This window comes from Eurosta solidaginis, chromosome 4 (genome assembly GCF_040869045.1).
Source record: "Eurosta solidaginis isolate ZX-2024a chromosome 4, ASM4086904v1, whole genome shotgun sequence".
Lineage (NCBI taxonomy): Eukaryota > Metazoa > Arthropoda > Insecta > Diptera > Tephritidae > Eurosta > Eurosta solidaginis.
Window position 1 is genome coordinate 166,077,093 of NC_090322.1, and position 25,600 is coordinate 166,102,692.

The 25,600-nt window shown below is 34.2% G+C and overlaps 1 protein-coding gene across 15 annotated transcripts in view; it reads right to left on the reverse strand.

Moving 5' to 3' along the window:
* The window catches only part of LOC137250593 (uncharacterized), an 856,443-nt gene that overhangs the window by 803,087 nt on the left and 27,756 nt on the right, over window positions 1-25,600 (reverse strand). For 14 of the 15 annotated variants that reach the window (XM_067783685.1, XM_067783688.1, XM_067783681.1 and 11 more), the window contains exon 2: window positions 18,003-19,380. The gene's annotated coding sequence lies outside the window, so the exon portion shown is untranslated. Of the gene's footprint in view, window positions 1-18,002; window positions 19,381-21,879; window positions 22,075-25,600 lie in introns of those variants that run through there. The other variant, XM_067783690.1, reaches the window with a different exon arrangement.

Here is a 25,600-nt window from a genome sequence, read left to right on the forward strand (position 1 = left end):
GTTCGTAATCTCCGAATAATCGGATGAATAAGATAAGAAATATATAGTGAACAAATCTACATACCTAAACGATTTTTAAGATAAATATAAAATAAAAAACAGGTAGGTACTTTGCGTGAGGATGCAAAGTTTCAGGTTTTTTGTGGTCTGCGTGTAAAAACTATGACTACGAATCACGTATTTCAACAATATATGACGTAAACGTAACTATTTGATGAAATTTGATGAATTTTGAAGCTTCTAGCCGTAAAAAGGGGCAAAAGTTACAGTTTATATGGGGTATATAATATATATATCACCGATCTCTATGATTTTTTCAGACAACAATATATGCTATATACGTAAGCATTTGGTAAAATTTGAAGCTTCTAGCTGTTAAAACGGGGCAGAAATTGTGCAAAGAGTCTTATCTGAACAATCGGTTTTTTATATATATACTATGTATACCACCGATCTCAATGATTTTTTCAGACATCAATATATGCTATATACGTAAGCATTTGGTGAAATTTGAAGCTTCTAGCTGTTAAAATGGGGCCGAAATCGCAAAAAAATATATATATATACTGTATATATATACAATATATACCATCATATATATATTATATATATCACCTATCTCTATGATTTTTTGACACAACAATATATACTATATACGTAAGCAATCGATGAAATTTGAAGCTTATAGCTGTTAAAATGGGGTAGAAATTGCGAAAAGTTTCTTATCTGAACAATCGGTTGTGGGGGATATATACTATATACTACCGATATCATCCATTTTTTCAGGCAACAATATGTGGAATATACGAAATTTTATGGTGAAGTTTGAAGCTTCAATCTGTTAAATTGACTAAGATATGACAAACATCCTCGTTTTCTGAAAAATCGGTTGCATGGAGGATATATGCTATAGTGGTCCGATCCGGCCGGTTCCGACAAATGTCTAATCGGACACTCAAATACACCCGCTCACCAAATTTTATCAATATGTCTCAAAAATTGAGGGGCTAGTTTGCATACAAACACACAGACGGACAGACGGACATATGGCTAAATCAACTCAGCTCTTCTTCCTGATTATTTCGGTATATTTAATGGTGGGTCTATCTATTTTCCTTTAAGGACTTACAATTTTGGGTTTCGTGACGAAATTAATATTCCATTTCATTTTCATGAAAGGTATGTAAAGTGTCCTTATTCTTGTCGCAAACGTCTTTTTTCTGCAAAGAGCACACACAATGCACGCCGTTAACTTGCGCGCATGTATGTATGTATGCGTGTACTGTTGGTATCATTTAAACGTTAAGCGCGTACGCGTCTGTACTACATAAAAATTTTAATATATATAAAACTTCCTTTTACTTCATTTTTGGCAACTGCACTAGCAGGACCTGCAACAAAAGCAAACGAAAGGACACTTCAAAATAAAACGGAAGCGCAGACATACATACATATGTACAATGTAGACACTCACTTGTATAGGCTCGAGCTTTTTTCAAGAAAATATGCAAAATAAAATGCAAAAAAAAAAACATTTTAAAAAAGCGAAAACCCACACTGAAGTGAAATGAAAAATATATTTCGGCGAGTGATAAAATGTTTTGCTGGCGTCCAGCGACGACCTATCGTCTAACAGAGTAACCAAATGAACGGCGGCTTTCATTTCTTCTCATTTCCTTAACTTTTACTTGTTTTACACATACATTCGCACGCATACCAATATAATTTTATAAAATTTAATTTCTTTTTTGTTTTGCAAAACGCGCACTTCAATTAATCAGCAACCAGTTGATGTGTGCAACGGTGTCGTTTTTGGCGCCGACGAATGTTACGGGACGACAGACGCTTTTGAAACCGGCCTTTTTGGATGTGAGAATTAAAAGAAAATAAGACATACATTCAATTTGAGTATGCATTGGCAGGATATTTACGCCAGCCATCAAAAACGCCAGACCAGACCACCGGGCGTATGCTTAAATAAATGACAAGGAGTGGGGGGTGTCTGCTGCAATGCATGTTGCAGGTATCAAAACGGAAACAAAAGGATTTAAACACACGATAATGCTGTCGATCATAATGACGATTTTCATAATAATGATGATTCTGATGATGCTTAAGAGGATGACTGAGCTCTGGTGGTGACGTTGTGGTAACATTGTTGGTGGTATGGCTGGTGGGAGAAGCGTATTTTGCGTGTGCAAAAATGAGCGCGTCACTTTTATCTTAATTTTTATTTTGCCTTTGCGCGCGCACTGAAGCATACACGGTCTAAGGTTTCTGTAGCAAATGCAGTTGAATGTGTATATATATTTTTGGGACTTTTTTCTTTGTACGCTTTGAGAAGGGATCTTCCTCATTGACTTGAGAATTTTTGGCACTTTAGTTATGTATGTATTTGAGTATGTCTGTTGTAATTTTCCCTTTCTTTGTTGTTGCTGGTGTGCGTGTTTAGCCCTCTCATTTCGAATGCGTTTTTGATATAAGTTCTGCAAATGAAACGCATTTCGTGGTAGAAATTGTTATTATACCTTTCGTGAAAATGAAATGGTATATTAATGTTGTCACGAATCTCAAAATTGTAGGTCCTTAAAGGAGAAGAGCCAGACCCACCAATAAGAATAGCGAAATGATCAGTATGAAGACCTGAGTGGATTTAGCTATGTCCGTCTGTCCGTCTGTCTGTTTGAATGCAAACTAGTCCCTCAATTTTTGAGATATCTTAATAAAATTTGGTGAGCGGGTATATTTAGGTGTCCGACTGGACATTTGTCGGAACCGGCCGCATCGGAACACTATAGCATATATCGGCCATACAACCGATTTTTCAGAAAATATTACTTTTGTCGTATCTTCCTCAATTTATCAAATTAAAACTTCAAACTTCACCATATGCTTTCGTTTATTGCACATATTGTTGTCTGAAAAAATGGATGATATTGGTCGTATATAATATAGCATATATCCCCACAACCGATTATTCAGATAAGAAGCTTTTCTTCATTACTGCCCTATTTTAACAGCATGGTGAACTATTTACAACAAGCCACCACGTTTTAAAATAATTGTCTAAAGTATTTTTATGTGAGCTGTGCCGTCATTGTAATCGGAACCCCACTATTCACGAAGTGGCATTAACTCCCAACTGCAGAACTTCAGAACACGTTCTTAACAGCATCAGTCAAATATGGTTCCTTGCGTTTGAATAATTAAATTAGACATCACTCTGCGACTGTTTCAGACTTTTCTGCAGGGAACATACACAGGAAGAAGATGGCTGATGGCATAAATCGACTCTTGATGTCTCAAGAGCAAGGTGGTCCTTGCAGCTATGGAAAACGAATACAGTCCTGTATAGTATCAAGGAGCATGTGGACACCATACAACGAAACTCAAATTTAAGTTATCCAGAGATTGTAGATTGTATATACACATTCAGACTATTTGCGGTACTCACAGAGCACTAAACATTTGGGCTCAAGCGGCACGGAAGAAATTTGGAACACAATCGCAACTGCAATTTTCCAGTAGCAGAGGAGAGTTTGACCACGTTTTGAAGGAATGTTTAGCTCACCGTCGAAGCAGAATGTAATTTCTTGGAAAAGAAGAGCCTCCAGAACTTAAGAATGCTAGTGTTGGGGAGCTTATAACGGTACGGGGTACACAGAATGGGACGCTGTTCTTACTGGGCAATTTAAACATTCGTCAGTCTTCATAAAATAATTTTCATTGCTCAACTTGTACGATTTTCATCCAATTCCTATTAAAGAGTAATGTCTCCTCAATGTAAGTAAGTAAGTCTCCTTAAATAATTATTTGAAGTCAAATTTTTCGAAAAATCACAATCGGTGTGTATTTATAGCAAATGGTGTTCGGTTAAAATTTTTTTCAGATCATTTCCATTGTTTAGGCGTTTTCGAGGCCAACGGTAAATACTCCCCCACCCTGCGGGTTAAGGGGCAAGCATGCCTGTCGTAAGAAGAGACTAGAATACCCAAAAGATTCATAGCTTCTCCTACCGAATTGACAACCTCAGCTAACCGTGGCGAATTCTGTTTCTTTAGCAACCGAGGCTCTGGCGGCCACAAGTTCCTCATGGAAGTAGGCGGTGTGGGGCGCAATGGCCTATAAGATTCAATGTGGTCACATTATACCGTTCACGAGATAGTTGAGCTTGTATGCTTATGGTGCTTGTTACAATAACGTACCAGATCTATATCGGGCAAAGGCCCTTCGTTATCGATAACGATCCCCAAGACGATCGGGGAATGTTTTTTCGCCACAAAAACAATAAATACCTTTGTTTCTTCACCCTTCTACCCCAAGTCAATACCACCAGTTCTTTTCTCCGCGTTCATTTGTCCAAGTATTCACTCGATTTTTTAGAAATGTGAACAAAATATATTTTTATGTGTGCATATTACTCTGTTCTATCGGTTTTTTTTAGATCTTCCGCTAGGTATTAAATGCGACTGAAAATACTCACAATTCTATAATTTCTAGCTGCTCTTGTTGCATTTTACAGGACACTCAAACATATACATGAAGTATCAGATAAATATGTATGTATATGATTCGTACGCGTACATTAGACCGTTTAAAATCTGCATCCCCCAGCGGGCTAGGGGTCAGAATACACCCGCGGTAGGTAAGTCCGTCGTAAGAGGCGACTAAAATACCAGATTTAAGGGGTTGTGTAGCGCAACCATTTCAGGGAGTTGCCAGCGCGATTCATAGCTTCTCCTACCGAATTGTCAACCTCACCTATCCGTGTCGAATCCTGTTTCAATAACAGCCGAGGCTCTGGCGATCCGGAACTCTTCATGGATCTAGGGGGTGGGAGGGCGGTATGGCCAAGAAGGTCGCATGTGATCATAACAATACCATTCCCGAGATGGTCGGGCTTGGTACCGGAACGTACCGGAACTGCATCCGGAAAAGGACCACCAACATCGATAACACTCCCCAAGGCCTTCGGGGAGTGTCCTTATCGCTACAACAACAACAACAACAGACCGTTTTAAACCAATAACTTCTTCACAAAAACAGGATCTCAGAAAACATTATGCGACAATGTTTTAATTAATTGCCTTTTTCAGCATATATTTATGTTCAAAGTTGAGGCATTCTACCCAAATGGGGCAAAAAGCTAAGTTTGGAGATTAGTTTCATCGCGAAAGGGCATATTTTAAGTAAAGCGAAGAAGAAATTTAAAAATCTGTCTGTATTTTTTCTGTCTGGGCAGTGTCTTGTCGTCCCTATTCGTCCAGAATTTTTAGTATTTATAACAAGGTTTTATCGGTATTTGTTTCATAACAAAACGGATGAGTAGTCGATAAGATAGCGAACACAAACCGAAAACAAATTGCTACACTCTGATAAGAAATCGATAACTCTTCGATATCAAATTCGTTAGCGAATCGATATTTACAAAACTTTTTGATAAAATTTCGATAATTTTGCCATAAGTAATCACTAACTTTTGCATAATAACTCAATAACTTCTCCATTCTTGATAAAAATCGATAATTTTTTGATAAGATCTTTATCGGCTTCTTATAGGTAACAACCGGAACGTACCGGATCATTGTCTCACTATCGGCTTGTTATCAATAGCGAAATATTACCGTCAAAGTATTGGTTTGTTATCGGCTTGTAATCGGCGAATTACAGATGTGTCGTCGCTATTATATTGAAGTTTTATCGATATCAGTTTCATAACTCAACAGATGAGTCGTCGATAATAAATCAATAACACGCCGATAACAATTTTGAACACTTCGATAAAAAGCCGATAACTTTCCGATAGGAAGTCGATAGTTTTTTAATACATTTTTTGTTATTATATCGACACCATTTCGATAAGTGATCAATAATTTTTCGATTATTAATAAAATATCGATAACTTCTTGATAACAAATAGTAACCGATGCCAATAGATAGCCTGTTGATAAAATATCGATAACAGAATAGTTGAGTTGATATGAACGCAATCAGACACCAAGAGATAAATTCAAAGAGTGGACAGGAATCTAATTAGAACATCAAACCCGAAGAATTAGGGAACAAGCAAATGAAAGCTTAAAACGGAGAATCAGAAGAATATTAATCTAGCCGATTCGTATGAAATTTTGTATAAACATGCTACATTCTAAGAGCTTTTTTCGCGGAGAAAAAATTCACAAACTATTAACTTTGATATGTAATTTGAAAATGGTCTAATGCCGATATTTTTTGGTACGGAAATAAAGCTTACAAACAACCAAATTTTCAGTCGCAGTACACATCGACACAACGGTACTCCAACGCAAACGCATGCAGGCGAATAAATTGTGTTATTTGCAAAAAATATATATAAGCACACACACATCTACATAAAAATGTTGAAATACAAAATATTTGGCAATTTCTATAAATGTGAAAAATATATATTTACTTTACTTTTATTTTGATGTATGTATATGCGTATTTGTGTGTTCGTGCATGCTTTTGTGCTTGAGTTTTGTTTGTTTGTTGGCACATGTCTTCTTATTGTGTGTCTGCCAAACACTTTTTGTGTCTGCGTTAAAACTGAAAAACAGGACTTTTTTGCTTATTTACTTTTTGTTTTGAAATTCGACGCACAAGCTGCCCGAAAGCAAAATAGATGAAGACGAGAAGGCGCATTTAAAGTACAATTTTTATTTTGGAAAGTAATATGCCAGCAAACGGCGCAACAGCAAAAAAAAAAAACAAGGATGACAACGACGAAGAAAAAGAAGCAGCATCGAAAGCAGTCGCAGAAATTAAAAAGGATAATGAAGACTATTTGCATCACACACTCATGCACATGCATGTCCTATTATATTGTCTATAAAATGTATAACATACAAGAAATTATTATTTTTTTATTGAATTTTTTTGCGCAAGCAATCGAAAAATTTTTGTAGCATACATACAGGCGTTTTAACTGTGTAGCAATTTAATTTTGCGCAACTATTCGTTTTGAAGCGAAACTGTACCTGCGAAAATTTTTTATTGCATTTAAGTGCAATGGTCAGTGAAGTTTTGTTGGAAACGTAAATTTTTGTGATTTAAATTGTTTGGACGTTTACAAACGAAAGTTACTTTTAAAAATAAATTAAAATTTTGGATTCAAAGTCTAAAGTCTATCAGAACTCTTCCGTGAAAATTAACAAAATCATTTTGCGTTGATGGAAAAAGAAGCTGATAATAAACCCCATTATCTCCTAGTTACTCTAACTTTTTTCCATCTCCATTTCCTCTCATTCAACCTCTGGCTCTTACCCTTCCACCATATTCTTCCATATCTCACTATACCTTTGCCGCTTTCTCTTTTATATCTCTATCCAAATTACTTTTTGTATCTTTATATCTTTCTCCATCTATCTCTTATTATTCTTCTTTCCCCTTTTCTAGTAGTATCTATTCCTCTATCTCTGCCTTTTTTGCCTTGGACATTCCCTCCGTCACGGAGGGAAAGGAAATTTAATCACCACTGCTTCGCATACGCATTTTCCTGCACTCCATTTTAACATGCATTAATCACGACGGAGAGTTGATTTAGGCGCATGCAGCAGCTTCTTTGCAAAATACAGTCGGACGAGTGAATGCCTGACGATTGAAATATATGCCGAGTTTAGAAGGGGGATCCTGTAAACTATCGCGGAATCAGTCTTCCTAATATCGCGTATAAGGTCCTGTCGAACGTATCGTAAGAAAGATTGAATCTCACCGTGAATCGGCTGCTTGGACTCTATCAGTACGGCTTCAGAGCTGTTAAATCTACCATCGACCAGATTTCCACTATGCGCCAAATCTTAGAAAAAAAACTGCGAAAAAGGAATTGCCACACATCACCTCTTCGTCAATTTAAAAGCCGTCTTCGGCAAATACGGAATGGAGCTGCCTATATGCCGCCATGTCTGAGCTTGCAGATTTACGGACCTCTACGCTTTGTAGACGGCGGGTACCGAAGAAGATTTGATGATGAGCTGTGCGAGATTGAAGGCAAAGGAATAAGGCAAAATAAATTACTTATGCTAGGCTTCTCTCAAAAACACTGTATTCGGCATTTTCCAATTCGGCGGCACAGTGTGGACAGAAAGGATCCTTCTCTATCCTACGCGTATTTAAGTACTCCTTGAAATCGCCGTGCATACTCAATATCTACGCAAGGTGGTAGTGTAGTTCGCAGTACTGCCGCTTCCCGCATCCCGATATATTTCGAACTAACGTGTAGGTCCAGCGCCTTTTCCTCGATTCCTAGCGTTCTTGGCCCCTTACTTGTTTTTGAGACCTTGCGGTTCTTATGGCATCTTCAGATGGTCGCCCCATTCCAATGTCATACAGATCGGCTATTTCACTTGACAGCATATTTATTTGGATTTCTATCTTTATTTCTACCTCTACCTTTATCCCTCAACCTTTACTTCAACCCCCACAGCTACTTCCAGTGTTGCATTTTAGCATAATTATACGAAGTGGGCATTTAGACTTCAAAACATTGTAGCTAATTAAGGCAATATAAGTTAGAGAAGTTGTTGTTGATAATTTGATTTCTTTAGTAGTAGTTTCTGTGCGTTAAATCATCGGACGTTGCAGCTTAGTTTGTGTTTGTCGTTGTTGCTGCATTAAGACCCGCTGATGACTACTATAACTGGGTAGTCTGTTGCTTAATGGTTGGCAGTGTTTGGCGTGTTACATTCGCCCGCACTTAAGTAACCACACACACGCACACTCGGAACACTTAATAAAATTAAAATTAAATATTTATATAGACAAATATTTATTAAAATATTGTAACGAATTTAGGGAAATTCCGCTTATTTGCAACCTTCTACTAACGTTCGTATCGCTAAACTGTTGAATAAATAACTCCAATATTCAATAATGCAAAATGGTCTTTATTAAAGTACTTCACAATAACACTTATACTTCGCAACCAATAGCGTGCTTAAATCAAACTGAATTCCCATGCCTCAGCTGGTGTTGCTTTTATACTCTACGGTTTCCTCGTCGGCATACTTTTAGATATTTCTAGAATTTACTACTTGTTTACCAGCTATAGACTCACCAGCTATAAACTACAGATGCACGTTAATAGCTTCTCATATGCGCGTGTATATGTGAGTGATACTTGCACAAATGATTGCCTACTTTTGTGAGCATCTCAGATATATGCATGTGTATGTGTGAGAAATACTTTGCTGATGATTGCATACTTTTGTGAGCATCTCTCCGCTGCTGGCATGTACATATATGTATATTGTTCATGTACATAAAAGTCACTGCTTAGTATCGGCTTAGAGATGATCCCTTAGTGTGCTAATATTCGTCACAATATTAATGTATAATTTTCACAAGTCAATTTTATTATATTTCAATACACATTCTAGTGCATAATTAACAAAAAATAAAAATTTTGTAAATCAGCCCAATGCAAAGCTCCTTTACAAACCTCACTCTCTTCGCTTTCCATGCAACCACTTTACAGGTATAAGGGAATTGAGATAGATATAGACTTCCATATATCAAAATCATTAGTATCGAAAAAAAAATGTATTAAGCCGTCAGTCCGTCTGTCCGTTCGTTAACACGATAACTTGAGCAAATATTGAGATATCTTCACCAAAATCGGTATACGGGCTTATCTGGACCCAGAACAGATTGGAAATTGATCGAAATCGGACAATGACCACGCCCACATTTTCGATATCGATCATTTTGAAAAATGGAAAAAATTAGATAATTCAAAAACGAAAACCGCTAAACTAATGAAATTTGATAGATGGATTGGTTTTCTACGCAAAACATAAATTCCAAAAAAATTGTGGAATATGGGCGTGGCGCCACCCATATTTAGAAGAAGAAAATCAAAAGCCGTTAAAGATATTACATTGAAATTTTACAGAGACACTTTCCTTGCCAAATTATATAGATTAAGTAAAGATAATCAAAATCGGTTAAAGACCACGCCTATTTTACCTCAAAATCTAACCTTAACAAAGTTTGCAATAACTCTATGGTTTTTAACTACATTTGACTGATATTCTACCTCAGTAGTGGTATGGTGAAGAATCACTCTTGCCAATAAATACTACTTCGGATTAGGTAGGTAATTGAAAAGTAAAGTCATCTTTCGGCAAACGAAAATCATGCTCTACAAGTCACTTATCGTTTCCGTCCTGCTATCTGGTGCAGAATCATGGACCACGACAACATCAGATGAAACGGCTCTGGGAGGCTCGTGAGAAAAGTTCTTCGAAAGGTTTATGGACCTCTACGCGTTGACAATACCGAAGAATATTTAACGATGAGCTGTACGAGCTATACGCAGACATCAACATAGTCCAGCGAATTAAAACGCAGCGGCTGCGCTGGCTAGGCGATGTTATGCGAATGAAAGATGACCCTCCGGCCAAGAAAGTGTTTCTATCGGAACCCGCATATGGAAGCAGAGGTAGAGGGCGGCCCCCACACCGTTGGTAAGACCAGGTGGAAAACGATTTAAATTCCCTTGGGGTGACCAACTGGCGCCGGTTAGAATAGAACCATAAATATCTGTAAATTTTAAGGACTACCTTTATATAAATGGACCAAAAAATAGAGGACAATTTTTCCTTTAATACAGACATAGTCTTGTTGAATTTTGACTAAAAAACTTTAACAATAGCTCTTGTAAGAATTTTGGGATTTAAAACTATAAAGGTGGAGTGCAATCTTTCAATTTAAGGCAAACCATGTACTTGGGATTAACTAATTGATTATTTAAAATTTACACACGCACTCTACCTTTATAATTTTAAATGCTAAATTCTTTCACAAGAGCTATTTTTAAAGTTTTTCAGTCAAAATTCAACAAGATTATGTCTGTATTAAAGGAAAAATTGCCTTCTATTTTTGGGTCCATTTATATAAATGTAGTCCTTAAAATTTTTTTATCATCGTTTTATTTTAAATTTTTTAGTACTGCCTACAACAAGGCAATTGCAAATTTGATTAGTAATTTAAGTAATTCCTAAGTGAAAATTCTTATCTTTATTTATTTGTTCGAAATAGCATGACTTAAGAGAATTTGTAAAATTTTCGCTGACAACACTGGCGGAAACAACAGAATTCCACCTCGCATCATAACAAGAGAATTCCACCTCGTTTGTCAGCTACTTAATTTACACAGCTGAAAATCGTGGTGAAATTCGCATACGCCTGAAAGTCTAAAAGAATCGTGGTGAAAGTCGTGTACGCCTAAAAGTATGCAAGGACTTGCATTGAGTTGGGCCTTCAACGAGGTAGAATTCTACAATGCCTACAACACTCAGGAGGCTAGCCATGAAGGTATGGCCTAATCTTCTAAATAGTTCGACTTGTGCGTTACGTAGCTCAAATTTGTTGATCAAACATTGCACTGTCACCGAGTTTTAAACTATATTTCAGGTTTCAATTCTCTAGATATCCAGGCAGTTAGTTAAAAATCGATTGCAAGATTCCCAATTTAAAACTAGTTTTCTCAATATTTCGATCCATGCGCCACCTAGCGGATTTTTTTGATAAAATATTGCATTGTCACCGGGTTCTGACTTACGGCTGAAGTTTCATATCTCCAGCTCACCGGGAAGTTACTCAAAAATCGATTGCAAGATTCCCTGCGTTTTTTCAGGGATTTTCGTTTATCTCGATTCGTCTGCACCTAGCGCATTTTTTTCACTTGCATTGTAATGTCTCTCAGATCTGAACTACGTTCTAAGTATCAAGAGTCTAGCTCATCGGGAAGTTACCGAAAAAGACTTTTCCGTAGGTTTATAATTCGTATGGAAATGAGGGGACAAATATGAAAGCGACTTAATATAAAGGTAAAAAAATTTTAAAAATACCAATGTGGTATCAAATTGAAATTGTTAAATATTATGAATCTCTAATCATTCGCAAAGAATTAGTCAAAATATGTATGTATCTGGTTTTGCTTACGCGGAGTTAAGACCTCATTGGAATAATGTACAGTTAGGTATACATAAAGGGCCAACACTTGCTCCGGACCATCCTCAACTTGCTGCAATTATTCCGTTACGTCAAATGTTTATTTTCTTCTTTTTATTATTTTACTTATATTTTTTATTTACTAACTGCGCATTTTTTTTATATAATTGTTATTATTAAGCATTGTTGTGGTTGCAATTATTACTGTTACTGTTAGTAATTGTTGTGAATACATCTATACAAATTCAAATGATGTATATATGTAGTAATAGATCGGGTTACGTCCTGAACAGATCGAGCGCTTATAACCAAATTTGAAACACACACTAGAAACCTTCCAAGGATGGTCATGGGCTAAAAATAGTCTGATATATAAAAGGGGCATGGCAACTCCCATTAAAATGGAATCTTTGATACTGCATAACTCTGGAAGTATTCATACTAGAACATTGAAATTCAGTAAAGAGTTATATGTTGTCAATCCCTAACACTACCAAGAAAATGTGGGGTGAGGAGGAACGGGGCGTGGCACCTCCAATCTATTTCATACTGCATATCTCTGGATGTACTAATGATTCAACCGTTATGATAATGAAAATTGGTATATGACGTTAAGTCCTAGCACCTCCAGTTAAATGTCAAATTTCGGAAAAGGAGGCGTGGCACCTTCCCTAAAAATGGGGTTTTTCGAAACTATGGCCGCTATACAAACTTTTGGTTTTTTAACACTAAAGTCAGCTCAGGCCAAATTGAGGTTCTATAGACATGAAAGGTTATCGTATAGGATAAGTCCAATATGACTCATAAGCAGTCGCGTGAAGCTTTAGACCAACCCCTAAAGGACTTGATGGGTAATGAAAGTCTCATTGGTGGTGCTTTCCTTTAACTTGATAGAGATTTTCTACAAATTCTGCGAGTTATTAGAAAAGAAACACACTCCTGTGAAGCGAATGCGTGAACCGTTAAGAACTTGAGCGGTAAGAATCATCCCATGGCTAGTGTTTACCTTTTACTTGCTAAAGATTTTCGAAAAATTCTGCAAGTTACTCCAAAGGGAACGCTCGCATATGAAGTGAATGCGTGCTTTAAATCGTCACATCTATAGCATTACGTACAAAATATAACTCTCCACAATTATGAGAGCGCATTTGGGCCCATAATAATTATGCTTCGTAATTGGGATCCTACGCGCTTATGTAATGAGACAAGGCTCATCATTACAAAAAATTTACCGAATGTCATTGAAGCAATGATTTTATCAGAAAATTTCGAAAGCAACAAAGTTTTCATACCAAGAATTCCATTGATACCGACAAATATGCCTCTCCATTTTAAACGCCCCCAATCTCCTATTGGGTTGACTTTCGCAATGTCCACCAATAAAGTTCTCTAAACACTTAGAGACACTCAGTACGTCGGTTACCAGTAGTGGAATTCACAAACTTATAACGATGCGATTTGTCGAGATTTTAATTAACAATTTTGTCACTAACTTAGTTTTAACGTCTCGAAATGACATTTCAATTTCGTTTTATTAGTAGAAAGGTGGCAGCACAAGCTTAACGAAACCTAAAAAATGCAAAAGGCTCAAAAGAAATGCCAAAAATAAATAAATTACCTGTACTGCTTCTAAAAGTCATTATTGTGCAGTTTTACGTATTTTAACAAAACGTAAGTAAACCCGGTATTAATTTCTTTTTTTTCTTTGTTGATATCGCAGTCATTCTTGTACCACTTAATTGACCATAAAGTTGAGATGTCGGTACAGCTTTCGAAACTCCGTTGCATTCAAGCGGAATAGGTCATCTACTTCTCTAAGAAGGTGTCTGCCCATTGGCGATGGACTTAGTAATTCTTCATCTTGTGATAAAACGTACGCCAAGTACTCAAATTCGATTTGATTTATAAATAAAGCAGCTATTCGTGTTTGAAAGTATTTAATTAAAGTTCCGATTTTCTTTTTTAACTAAAGTGCCAGAAATATTAATTTCGTGATTTGTAACGCAGCCAATTTCCTTGCAATTTATTTAACACCACAGCTGATCGTAGATAAACAAATATGGATACAAAATACTTACTAAAAAACGAAATCGTTATAGTTATAAATCGATGGCAAATGTGGTCAAAAAGATGAGTGAATTCCACTACAGGTTGCCGTTATAATTACTGCAGAAATCTGATCTAACCCGATAGCGAGAATTAAAAAAAAACTCTTTCTACACTAAAATGTTTCACAAATTGTCAAATTACATTGGAACTGACTCAACTCATGTTAGAAGAAAATTAGTCGCAGCTGATCATAGAATAAAATAATTTAAAAAAAATATTCTAAGTTAAATGGTTTTATTGAAAACAATACCTACATGAAGTAATAATAATACTAAAAGCTAGAAAATAATTAGGTAGGTCCTAGATACTAGTCATCACACTCCTCATCAATATAGGGCGTTGATCAGACAATTAAATAAAAGCGTTGGGAACGTGAAGTTTATAAAAATGTGAGGCATAGCATAACCTGATTAAGGTTCAGTTGTTTTATATATGACTATTAATAGAAATTTTACGCGTCCAACGCTTTTATTTAATTGTCTGATCAACGTCCTAGATTGATGAGGAGTGTGATGACTAGTACCTTGGATCTACGTAATTATTTTCTAGCCTTTTCTATTATTATTACTTCATGTAAGTATTGTTTTCAATAAATCCGTTTAACTTAAAAAATTTTTTTAATTATTTTATTTTCAAGTTTTTAATCTTTATTTAATTGCCTATTATTTCTCATTCTATTTAGTTCATTTAGTGACTCATTATTACAAGGACTCTTTCCTAACAATTTGTTACAATCTAAGTCCTCAATACATAACCCTTCCAAAGGCTTTACTCGACTCTGCGTCACGTATGCTTGCCTCTCCTCGAACTCCAAAATATTTTGATGTCACTTCTACCGGACTGTATGTAATATTTGTTCCAAATATGAGCCAAATCGGACCACAAATAGGATTTTTGTGAATACCTCGATCTATACGGCACCTAGCGGCAATTTTTTTTATAGGTCGCTTTCTATTCTTGTATGTATTATGCGTTCAAAATATGAGCCAAATCGGACCACAAATACGATTTTTTAAATATCTCGATCCTTGCGCCACCTAGCGGTGATTTTTTTCATGTGTCGCTTGCTATTCATATATGTATTATGTGTTCCAAATATGAGCCAAATCGGACCACAAATACGATTTTTTGAATATCTCGATCCTTGCGCCACCTAGCGGTGATTTTTTTCATATGTCGCTTGCTATTCATGTATGTATTATGTGTTCCAAATATGAGCCAAATTGGACCAAAAATACGATTTTTGTGAATATCTCGGTACTTGTGCCACCTAGCGGCGCTTTTTTCTTATTATTGTATTGTCATCGGGTTTTCAACTATATTCCAAATTTCAAGCTTGTAGCTTATCGGGAAGCTACTTAAATTTCAATTACAAAATTTGTTCACAACGGCCGTGCAGCCTGTCAAATCAAGCTAAATAAAACCGTTTAAAAAGGAACTGGAAGGACAAAACAGGCGCATGTAGTACAATTACAGAAATGTAAAAATATTACAAAAAAAATAGTTTAAAAAATTGTCTTGAGTTGTTAAAATCAAAAACTGTTATCTTAATCACGCGAAGACTAATGTCGAAAATCTGGCTATAAGATTATATTTGCACCAATTTTAATTATTTGGGCTCTATCAACCCTCGAAATAGATCTATGTTACTAGCTATAGCTGTTGACTTTACAATTTTCTTTCTTCTAATCTAACTGAAAAAAAAAATTTCACTTCAGAATGAATATAACACACCAATAATAATTACCAAAGGGAACATCTCCATAAGCACCAAGATAAGATCCGGCATCTACCAACCCAACGTCTTTGTCAGGACTCGCACGGTAAACCCTATTATTAATATACAATATCCTACTCTTGCAGAAGAAGAAGGCACACTATCAATGGAGATAGGAGTCAATATAGCCCAACTTCGTTCTGGATACTGTAACAGGTTAAGCTCTTTCTTATCCAAGATCAACTCCGGCATACGTAAAGTATGTCCTGCATGCGATGTGTCCACGACACCAAACACCTTTTCAATTTTAGTGTGAAACCTACGCCTCTAACACCAATTTCTCTATAGTGCACCCTTGTTGGAACTGCCAGTTTCCTTGGAATTTCATTAGAGCACTCTGGTGACAATTTGTGAGTGGTCGCGCCCATTGAATGTGGCGAAGCACTGTTAACAGTTTCTGAGGTTCACTTTTTCAACAGCTAGCTTTTCGGGAGCTGAGTATTGAACTCAAAATCTCAAACATTCATACTCTATACTGTTGTTATCCACTATATCTGTAAATTTTTCTCTAATATCAATAACAAAAACACACAAACAACCAACGGGTACATTTTTAAATAGCTTCTAATGGGTAAAGCGCGTCATATCAATTTATTGTTGAAGCAAACTTACTGCAAGCATAAAAATAGCTGTTTTTTATGTATATACATTTTCACTTAAACCTAATATGGACTGTCAAGTGTGTAACTTTATTTACACTTATGAAATTGTTGCGCAGAAAATTAGTACTGCTAAATTTTAGTATACATGATACTCGGTTGCTCAAGAGAGATCACATTTTATCTCTATACAATTCCCCCTTTCTACATTCTCCACGATTCATCGCAACAGATTCAGTTTTAGGTAATACACTAGCCATCATCCGGTGGCAAAGAGCGTGAGCCAGATAAATAATTATGCATGTAAATGCAACAACAACGATTTGAGCCAGACAAATCCAGATAGAAGTCTGGTTCAATTTGTGAACCAGATAATTTGTTAATTACTTGTCTTTAGTTTGGCAACGCTGCCTTTACTAAACCTACTTTTTCAAAAACATATGTCGCTGCTTAGCCTTTCGCCGTATGAGTTAAATGAAAAACAGCGGCGACATCTGCCTATCACATTTCACGTGTGCGAAAATATCACGACATCTGCTTCTCAAGTCTCTCAATGATCCAGAGCATTCCCGTGAGAATTGAGCGTGAGCCGGACCTGTAAAACTCACTGGATGATGGCAACTAGCACCAACAGGGTGGGTGTCTCCACTATTCAGTACAACCTGTTTTATAGCGAGTTATTTACCACTACCGCGAGTCTTCAATAATTTCCGCTAGATGGGTCTCCTAAAAATTATCTAAGTGATGATAAGCGTTTTTTTACCCGCGAATGTAGTTGTATATACATGTAAAAAAACACGACTAATATAACTTTCACTGGGGCACAAAGATAATATATGTAAACTTTTGTAATGCTCGTAATTACTAGTAATGGAAATAATTGATTAGTTTGCTAGGCTGCGCTTGTGTCCTGATACTTAGAAATTTTTCGTAGAATTAAAAGTTAAAAGTGTAATGTGGTAATATAAATAATAGGGTGGTCCTTATAGGAGTGCAGATTTTTTTTTTTTTTTTGGCAGGGCACCATCTCAATCGATTCTCCATTCTAAGAAACTATTTCAGTATTTTTCTCAATTTTTTTACAGAATATTTTGTGGACGCTAGGATTGAATTTTGTATGGTATGGTGGAATTTAATGGTACTTTTATTTTACCGTTTATATAACTTTCAACGATTTTTTTGTCCCAAAATAACTACTACCTTTAACATTATAAGCAGACCCCTTGAATAACCTACATCACAAAATTAATTTCCGTTTTTTCTTCCTGTTTTGCCATTAATTATTACTAGGATTTTTTTTAAGTTTGACCTTCGGTAGGAACCTCTAAAAACCTTAAAAAAACAAACTTAAAAATACACGCCATCGCTGTTTTTGAGTAAACATTTATTTTACGGGTGCCCCGTTAATTTTTTAAAAGTCAAAAAATAAGGACGATCCAACTATTTATTTTTAAATATTGTTTGGATGTCCATATGATCTCGTCACTTCACTACACTACACTCTCTATTGCATTTATGAAAATGAGAATAATTATCGTACTCACCATATAAAGCAGAACATTTCTCAAAAGCAAATCAATATTTGTTTCCTTCCGGTAAGTCGAACTTTTGTTAAAACGTTCGTAGTGGGAACTGTATTGTCTAATGCAATTGTTTTAACTGGTGTTTTATTTGTTGTTATATCAATTCTGCTACTGATATAGCTGCTTTTGTTGCTGTCTACTATTACGACTGTATAATATCCAGATTGCGAATCAAAATTGTAATCCATTTGTATGAAATGATCGAAATGCAAATTTATCTCACACGTGCCGCACCCACACAAACACATAAATAATTAGCAAATAGTTTGGCGTATTTGATTCAGATGTTTCTGAGATTAAGTGTAAGTTCAAAAATTTTCTGTTGAGTTTTTGTTATCGTAATTGATAGAGAGCCGTGCGTGCGGTGAGGCATTAAACAAAAAATGTCTTTTTATACAAACTTAAACACAAACAATAAACAAAACAACTGTGCCGTTGCGTTTTAATTAATCAATATTATGAAATTAAAAGCTGATAACACGATTTAGTGCAGTTTTGTTTTAGAAAATATATTTTAACAGTTTTTGCAATTTTATTGTATTTTTACTTTATTTTGTAAAATCAGTTTTTTTCTTTTAACTACGCAAACTTTAACAACAACAACAAAAAATGTTATAAGAATTATTTTGTATTGTTTATTTGCCTCTAATGCGCACAAAAATTTATTGCACCAACTGCTTTTAGTTTGGTAGTTCGTTTTTTTTTTTTTTTTGCTCACCAGAATTCTGCAATTTTATGAAAAGTCGAGTTTTGTTAAAATTTTTGCTTTCAACGTTAATTTTTTTCTTTTTTTGTACAACCACAACCCTCAAAACAGTAGATAAAGTCTGTATTGTTGGCGTCCAATTTTTTTTTATCCGTCCTTTTGCCAAAAAATCGCTTTAATTGCTAATTTCTGCTGTTGTTAGCAGTACGCAAATTTTTAGATTTTTTGCGGTAAATTTTTTTTTTAACACAGTTTGCATAAATTTATATTTTTTTGGTTGGTTTTTGATTTATTTGAAATTTTGTTACAAGGCTAGCGTAGTTATTTAATAGTTCATCGAAATAGTTTTTTTGGGGTTTTTTTTTTTCTTTGTAATAGTTCAACAAAATTTGATTTCAGTTTGAAAATTTCATGAATTTTGTTTTTCTTTGCTTAGTTTTCACTTGTTTACACAATTTCATTTAAACAACCTTAGCCCTTTTATTTGCTCCATTTTTGGGTGACTTCTTTATTTTTCGTGAATTTTTTCAATAATACAGTGGGTCGTATTTGAATTTTGAATTTTCTTTAAGTGACGCTTTATGTGTGCAATTTTTTTATTTAGATTTTATATATTCAATCATTTTTAGTTATCTGCAAAATAAAAAATTTAATTAATATTCAAAAAGTTATTAGAAATTATTTCATGATTCTAGTGATATTTTATTTTCCAGTAATATTTTATGTATTTTTTTTGTTGTTGTTAAAAAAACATTGAATTGTTCGTTTTTAATAATTTCGCTTCAATAACAAAATTTTGGTTTTTAAAGAAAAACTGAGAAAAGTTTAAGCATATTGAGCTGTAACAGTTACTTCAGAAGAAGGTTTTCAAGGTGGGTGGCACTTTCCGAAAGGCCAAATTGTAAGAAAAAAATGTGATTATCTCATCTCTTATAAATAACATAATCTCAACTTTCTTCCTTGGAACTATGTCACTTGGACTAAGTATGTCGCGATACTTTAAACATATTCTCATGTAAAATCGTTTTTGTTGGTTATACAAAAATTGCTGCTAGGAATCGATATACTGGCTAATTTTATGGCTATTTCAGCCCTGCCAAAGGCACTCATCGGCCACCGTGGTTTGATGGTAGCGTGCTCCGCTTACCACACCGAAGATCCTGGGTTCACGCCCCGGGCAGAGCAACATCAAAATTTAAGAAACAAGTTTTTGCAATTAGAAGAACATTTTTCTAAGAGGGCTCGCCCCTCGGCAGTATTTGGCAAGCAACCCCAGTGTATTTCTGCCATGAAAAGCTTCTCAGCGAAAACTCATCTGCCTGCAGATGCCGTTCGGGTCGGCATAAAACAAGTAGGTCTCGTCCGGGCATTTTGTAGGAAAAATATAAAGAAGCACGACGCAACTTGGAAGAAAAGCTAGGCCTAAAATCTCTTCGGAGGTTATCGCGCCTTATATATATATATACTTATTTTTTCAGCACTTTTTTATATATTTGCGCTAAAAATGTTCCGCTTGCAACATACAAACACCGAAAAAGTATAGCTCATAATATCAACAAGTCGGGCTTGTTGCTCATAAATTAACAGACGTTCGGTAAAATTGGTCGCATTAATACAACCGAGTTTTTTTTATCAAAAGAACAACTTTGTTTGGTTTTCAACAGAAGAGAAACTGTTGGTCTTAAAATAATAAAATTCTGTAAAAAGTAGAGATAATCAATCTGACTGATTTTGGTGTTAAAATAACAGATTTTTCTGTTAAAATAACTGATTTCGAAAAGCTATCAGTCTTATGCAAACGCAATAGCTTATTTAAAGAGAAATATACACCCACGGATATAACTAGTTTGGCTATCTCTATCATATCAATAGCATTCACTGTTATTTTAATTTTCATATTTCATATTTATTTATTCAGTTTATGATTTACAATAATCTTACAGACTAGATTAACAAAAATGTCTTATATATAAGTAGAAAGTGTTAAAAAATTAACATAATATAGAGAATAACACATTTTTAAAACAAAATCGTGATACGGAAAAATCAATAAAATGATCATTGTTTATTGAGCTGATGGCAATTAGAGCGCGTGTGATCGGCCCATTTAGAGCATAATTAGACTTAAACTGGTCAATAGAAAACATGTCATTTTGCCGCAAATTCCGTGATGGAACGTAAAAGTTCAAAGACTCCAAAACCATGGGACAATCGATATTGCCATTAATAATGTCGTAGATAAATATTATCGATGAGATAACCCTTCTACTCTCTAACGTATGCATATTTATTAGCCTACACCTTGAGATATATGAGGGGAGGGGCAAATCAAATATTATATCAGATAAACAGTATTTCATAAATATTTTTTGTACACGTTCAATCCTTTTCTTATGTACCTCATAATAGGGACTCCATATTATGGAACCATATTCAAGTCTAGATTGTACAAAGGCATTGTTCAATAGCTTTTTAGTATATGGGTCCTTAAACTCAGATCAATTTCTCTTAATAAAAGCCAATAGGGAATATGCCTTGGGGATTATAAAATTTAGATGCTCAGTAAATGTAAACGATGAGTCGAATACAATACCCAGATCTCGGATTTTGTGCACCCTAACTAAAGGCATATCACTGACGTAATAAGTTGAAATCAACTTATTATATAATTTTGAGTACGTTACGCAGTAACACTTGTTGGCATTAAGTGCAAGCATATTTTTACAGCACCAGCCATTAAAATTATTTAACTCTGATTGAAGAGTGAGAGCATCGGACTCATTCTTAATTTTGAAAAATATTTTTAAGTCATCAGCGTAGAGGAGATAACTGCATTGCTTGAAACAAACACTCACGTCATTTATAAAAAGAATAAAAATAAGAGGACTTAGGATACTTCCCTGTGACACACCTGAGGTTGCTACGTATGGTGATGATCTTACATTATCAATGACAACAAAATTTACTCTGTTAGATAAATAGGAATATATCAAATTTTGAGGGAAGTCTGTCATTTTAACAGTTTTCGTTAGTATTTTTACAGTGACAGTTAAAAAAGCTATAGCTTATTTTTTATGATGTTTTGACTGTAGAAACGGTCAATTTAGAATACGAACACAGAATGTACTCAACCTTTTCATCCTGCAGCCCGTACTTCTTAAAAACTGTTGTTACTGCCGAGGCCTAACTTATAAGCATGTGTTGCCAGAAGGCAGTGTCCAGTTAGTATGCCCAGCATGAACCTTAATCTTCTCTCTTCAGAGATATGAGCCACTTGTGAGTACATTATCTTAGAAGTTTCGAAAAGTTATCCTAGGTTCGAAGCTCGGTGAAATAACTGAAAAATAACATTACGAGATTACACAAAGAGGATTACGTGGAAGCTTTCGAATGATACCATCGTTGTATACCAGTTAAATTATTTTATGTTTTCCCCTAATAAACAAGAAAGAAAAAAATAAATTAATTAAATAGCTCATGAATTCTTAAAACATTGAAAAAATTTAGGAAGTTTATTTGAACTTAAAACATTGAGAAAACTTAGGAAATATTTATGTAACTACATATAAAGCTCCCAAAAAACATGGCTGTCAGCAAATTAGGTATTAATTCAATAGATAGAAGTGCGCACTTGACTTTTGCCGAAAGATTTGAATTTTTTATTTTTTGCAAGGCCAATTCTGTCGGTCTAGGAATTGACATAGAAAGCGTAGTAACTTAGAAAATATTCCACGTTTTCTAACAAGACCAAATATACAACACTATATAATTGTCAAACTATTTCTACAAATTATGATAAGGATCTAATGAGTGCATTTTAAAGCTTTTGCGATTTAAAAAATGAGTTTCGATCACGGATCGTAAAACGTAATACGACCCAGATCCTGCGTTTGATACTAAATGTTATACACAAACATTTATACTATATGCATTAAAAAAGTTTACAAAAGTCCCGCGCACAAAAAATTACTGTTTTTTTTCATCAAAAGTTCTTTTTTAACATTCTTGTCACATTTATTTCTTTTTTTTTTTCCTCAAATATACTGCGTTTGAGTATAGAAAATTTAGAAACTGTAGAACATTTTCAAAATGCAATTTGTTGTTGCGTGTAAAAAATTGTTCACATTCAAATGAAAAAATGTCTACGTTTTCTATAGTTTCTATATAGAGAAAATACCCTTACAGTGAAACTGAAATTTTATTATATTGATTATAAGTGAAGTGTTGAAAGCAGTGGTGTTGCTTGATGCTGATTATTAATACTTTTTTAATGTTTTTTTTTGTGTTTTATTAAAATTAATCAGACTCCCTGATGAAGATGTTAAAAAAAAAATATCGATATTTGTAGGAGAGTAAGAAAAAACTTTAGTTTTCGTTTTTAATTTATCAGCCATAACATAAATAAACAAACAATGTCAAATAAATTTAAAAATGAGCCAGTGGAATCTATCTATGTCATATTTTTATAATTATAATTTTAAAAATTTGCTTTTTATAATTTATCGAGCTCAATAAGAAAACTTGAGTATTAGATGCAAGATTTTTGGCTCCTTTATTAGGAAAAACTATTTAAATGATTACTATTATTGTTACTATTATTTTGGAAAACATTTTTTTTTTTTTTTCTTTTGTTAATTAGTGGTTTAGTGCAAATAGTATTTATAAGATTTTGAAGTTAGCAATAGTTTATATCTGCGAAAACGTGGAATAACAGTCAAAGTCGGTTATAGTTTTTTCAAAAGCTTAATGCATGTTAAAGTCATTATCTGGGCCCGTATTTTTTAAGTCCAAATAGCTCTTAAATGGTGAATCAGATTTGCAACATAGATGAGCTGGAGATAATACGCACACATTAGATCCACAGATTATTATTAAGTAGTTTGACAGTTTCGTATTTATCGTTTGAGTGAAAATGGGTTTCTATACGTGATAGTATAACCCGATACGGGCTCTGAATATAAATAAAATTTAAATAACAAAAATAATTTTAAATTCTTTATGTTCGTGAATACAAAATGTCATAATTTGTCATTAGTTCATCGAATCTATTACACTCTGTCAAACGTACATATGTGAACGTATGTCACAATACCAATATTGGCGATCATTAACGTAAATTTACTCTATACGATTGCCGATTCGATAACGGAACTCACGATTCGAACCGAGATGTTCGATGTGCACTTGAAATTCATCCACTCAATATAAGTAAATATAAGTATTTTACACTCAAATAAGTTTTCTTCCCAAATGGAAAGAATTTTTTCGCCATAGAAATTTCGTCCACAAAACAATAAAACTTGTCTAAGAACAGGGAAACCTGCGCCCTTATCGTGTTATACGATCACGTATGGAAAAACAATTTCACTCAAACTATAGATATGTATTCGTTAAATTGTTCGTAAAAACGATAGTGGATTATACATTCAATAAGTAGTCGTAGTCACTATTTCACATATTTCTCTAATTATATATGCCGTTTAGAGCGATTGCGATTAAAAAAAAATTATTTCGATCACGGCACGCATAACATAGAAAAAAACAAGGAACACAAATTACAGAAAAAAATGTCGGCCTAGGTTTTTATAACTGGGGAACTTTTTTCTGAGTTAAAATTGTTATTTGATTTTTATACTAATTTTATAACGCAAATTTTCAATCAATTTCCAAAAATACATATGTCTTGCTTATGTGTTCTTATTACAGTTTTTAGCAAGTAGAAATCATAATTTAGCTTTTTAGTTTTTGAACTATAAAACACACATTTTTCTAACAAAAACCGGCGAATATTTTGTGGTAATGAATCGCAGTGCCGAGTGTAACTGAATAACTCAAGTTTGGCTATTTTTGCACATTACCACAGATTTTTAGAGAAGAGGCAGTCAGTTTTTTTTTTTCAAGTTTTCTGCACAATTGGTTGCATGATACACGTTCAGAAGTACACGGTTAGAAATTTGAGCCTAAATTTGAAATCATTCATCGATTTGAGCAATTTTTCAAATTTTTTCACTTAGATTTGAAACCTCTAACTCAGTTTTTTATTTTTTTTAAACGATTTAAGTTTTAAATTTAACACAAGGGTAAGCCGAAAATTTGGAAATTGTTTTAAAAGAAATTTTAGCCTAAATTTTAACTCAGTTGTTAAGGCAGTTTTTCAAACTTTTTTCACTTGGATTTAAATTTTCCAATGTACTACTCTGTTCGTTTTTTTTTTAATTTTTTCGATTGAAATTTTAAACACTACTAAGCAATAAGTCTAAATTTTCAAAACTGTTTTCAATGAAACCAAAAAGTTTAAAACGAAAACCTAAAAAATAGAAACTTGCATATATTTCTGGTTTTAAAACAAAATAAACAAGTTTAAACTTGGTGCTGAAATTCTCAAAAAAAAAAGTTTTACTAGTGAAAATGATGCAAACCATGATTATTTTTCACATTTTTTTTTTTTAATTTAATAGCTCAGTAGGTTGAGCAAACGACGCTGATTAGAGGAACATCAACTTAAAACCTCACAGACCGCACAATTTTTCTTTTTTTTATCTTTTTCTGGTTAGAAAATAAGTCCTGAGCAATCGTTTTTATGAAAACCGGTAAAGTGTAAATATTAAACCAAATTTGGTTTGGTGCAACATATATGTACAAAATATTCAGATTTGAACTCAAACTTTTAAGCGTCTAGGTTTAATATAATTTATAAAATTTTTTAAATTTTTTTTTTTTTTTTTCAAAATATTTGAAGCTATTAGCCCGGAAGTTTTTATACTGAAATTTCTGGTTTTTTTTAACTACAGCAGTTTCTTTATATTACGAACAATCGATTCTACGAAATTTCGTTTTTACCAACATTAAAAAT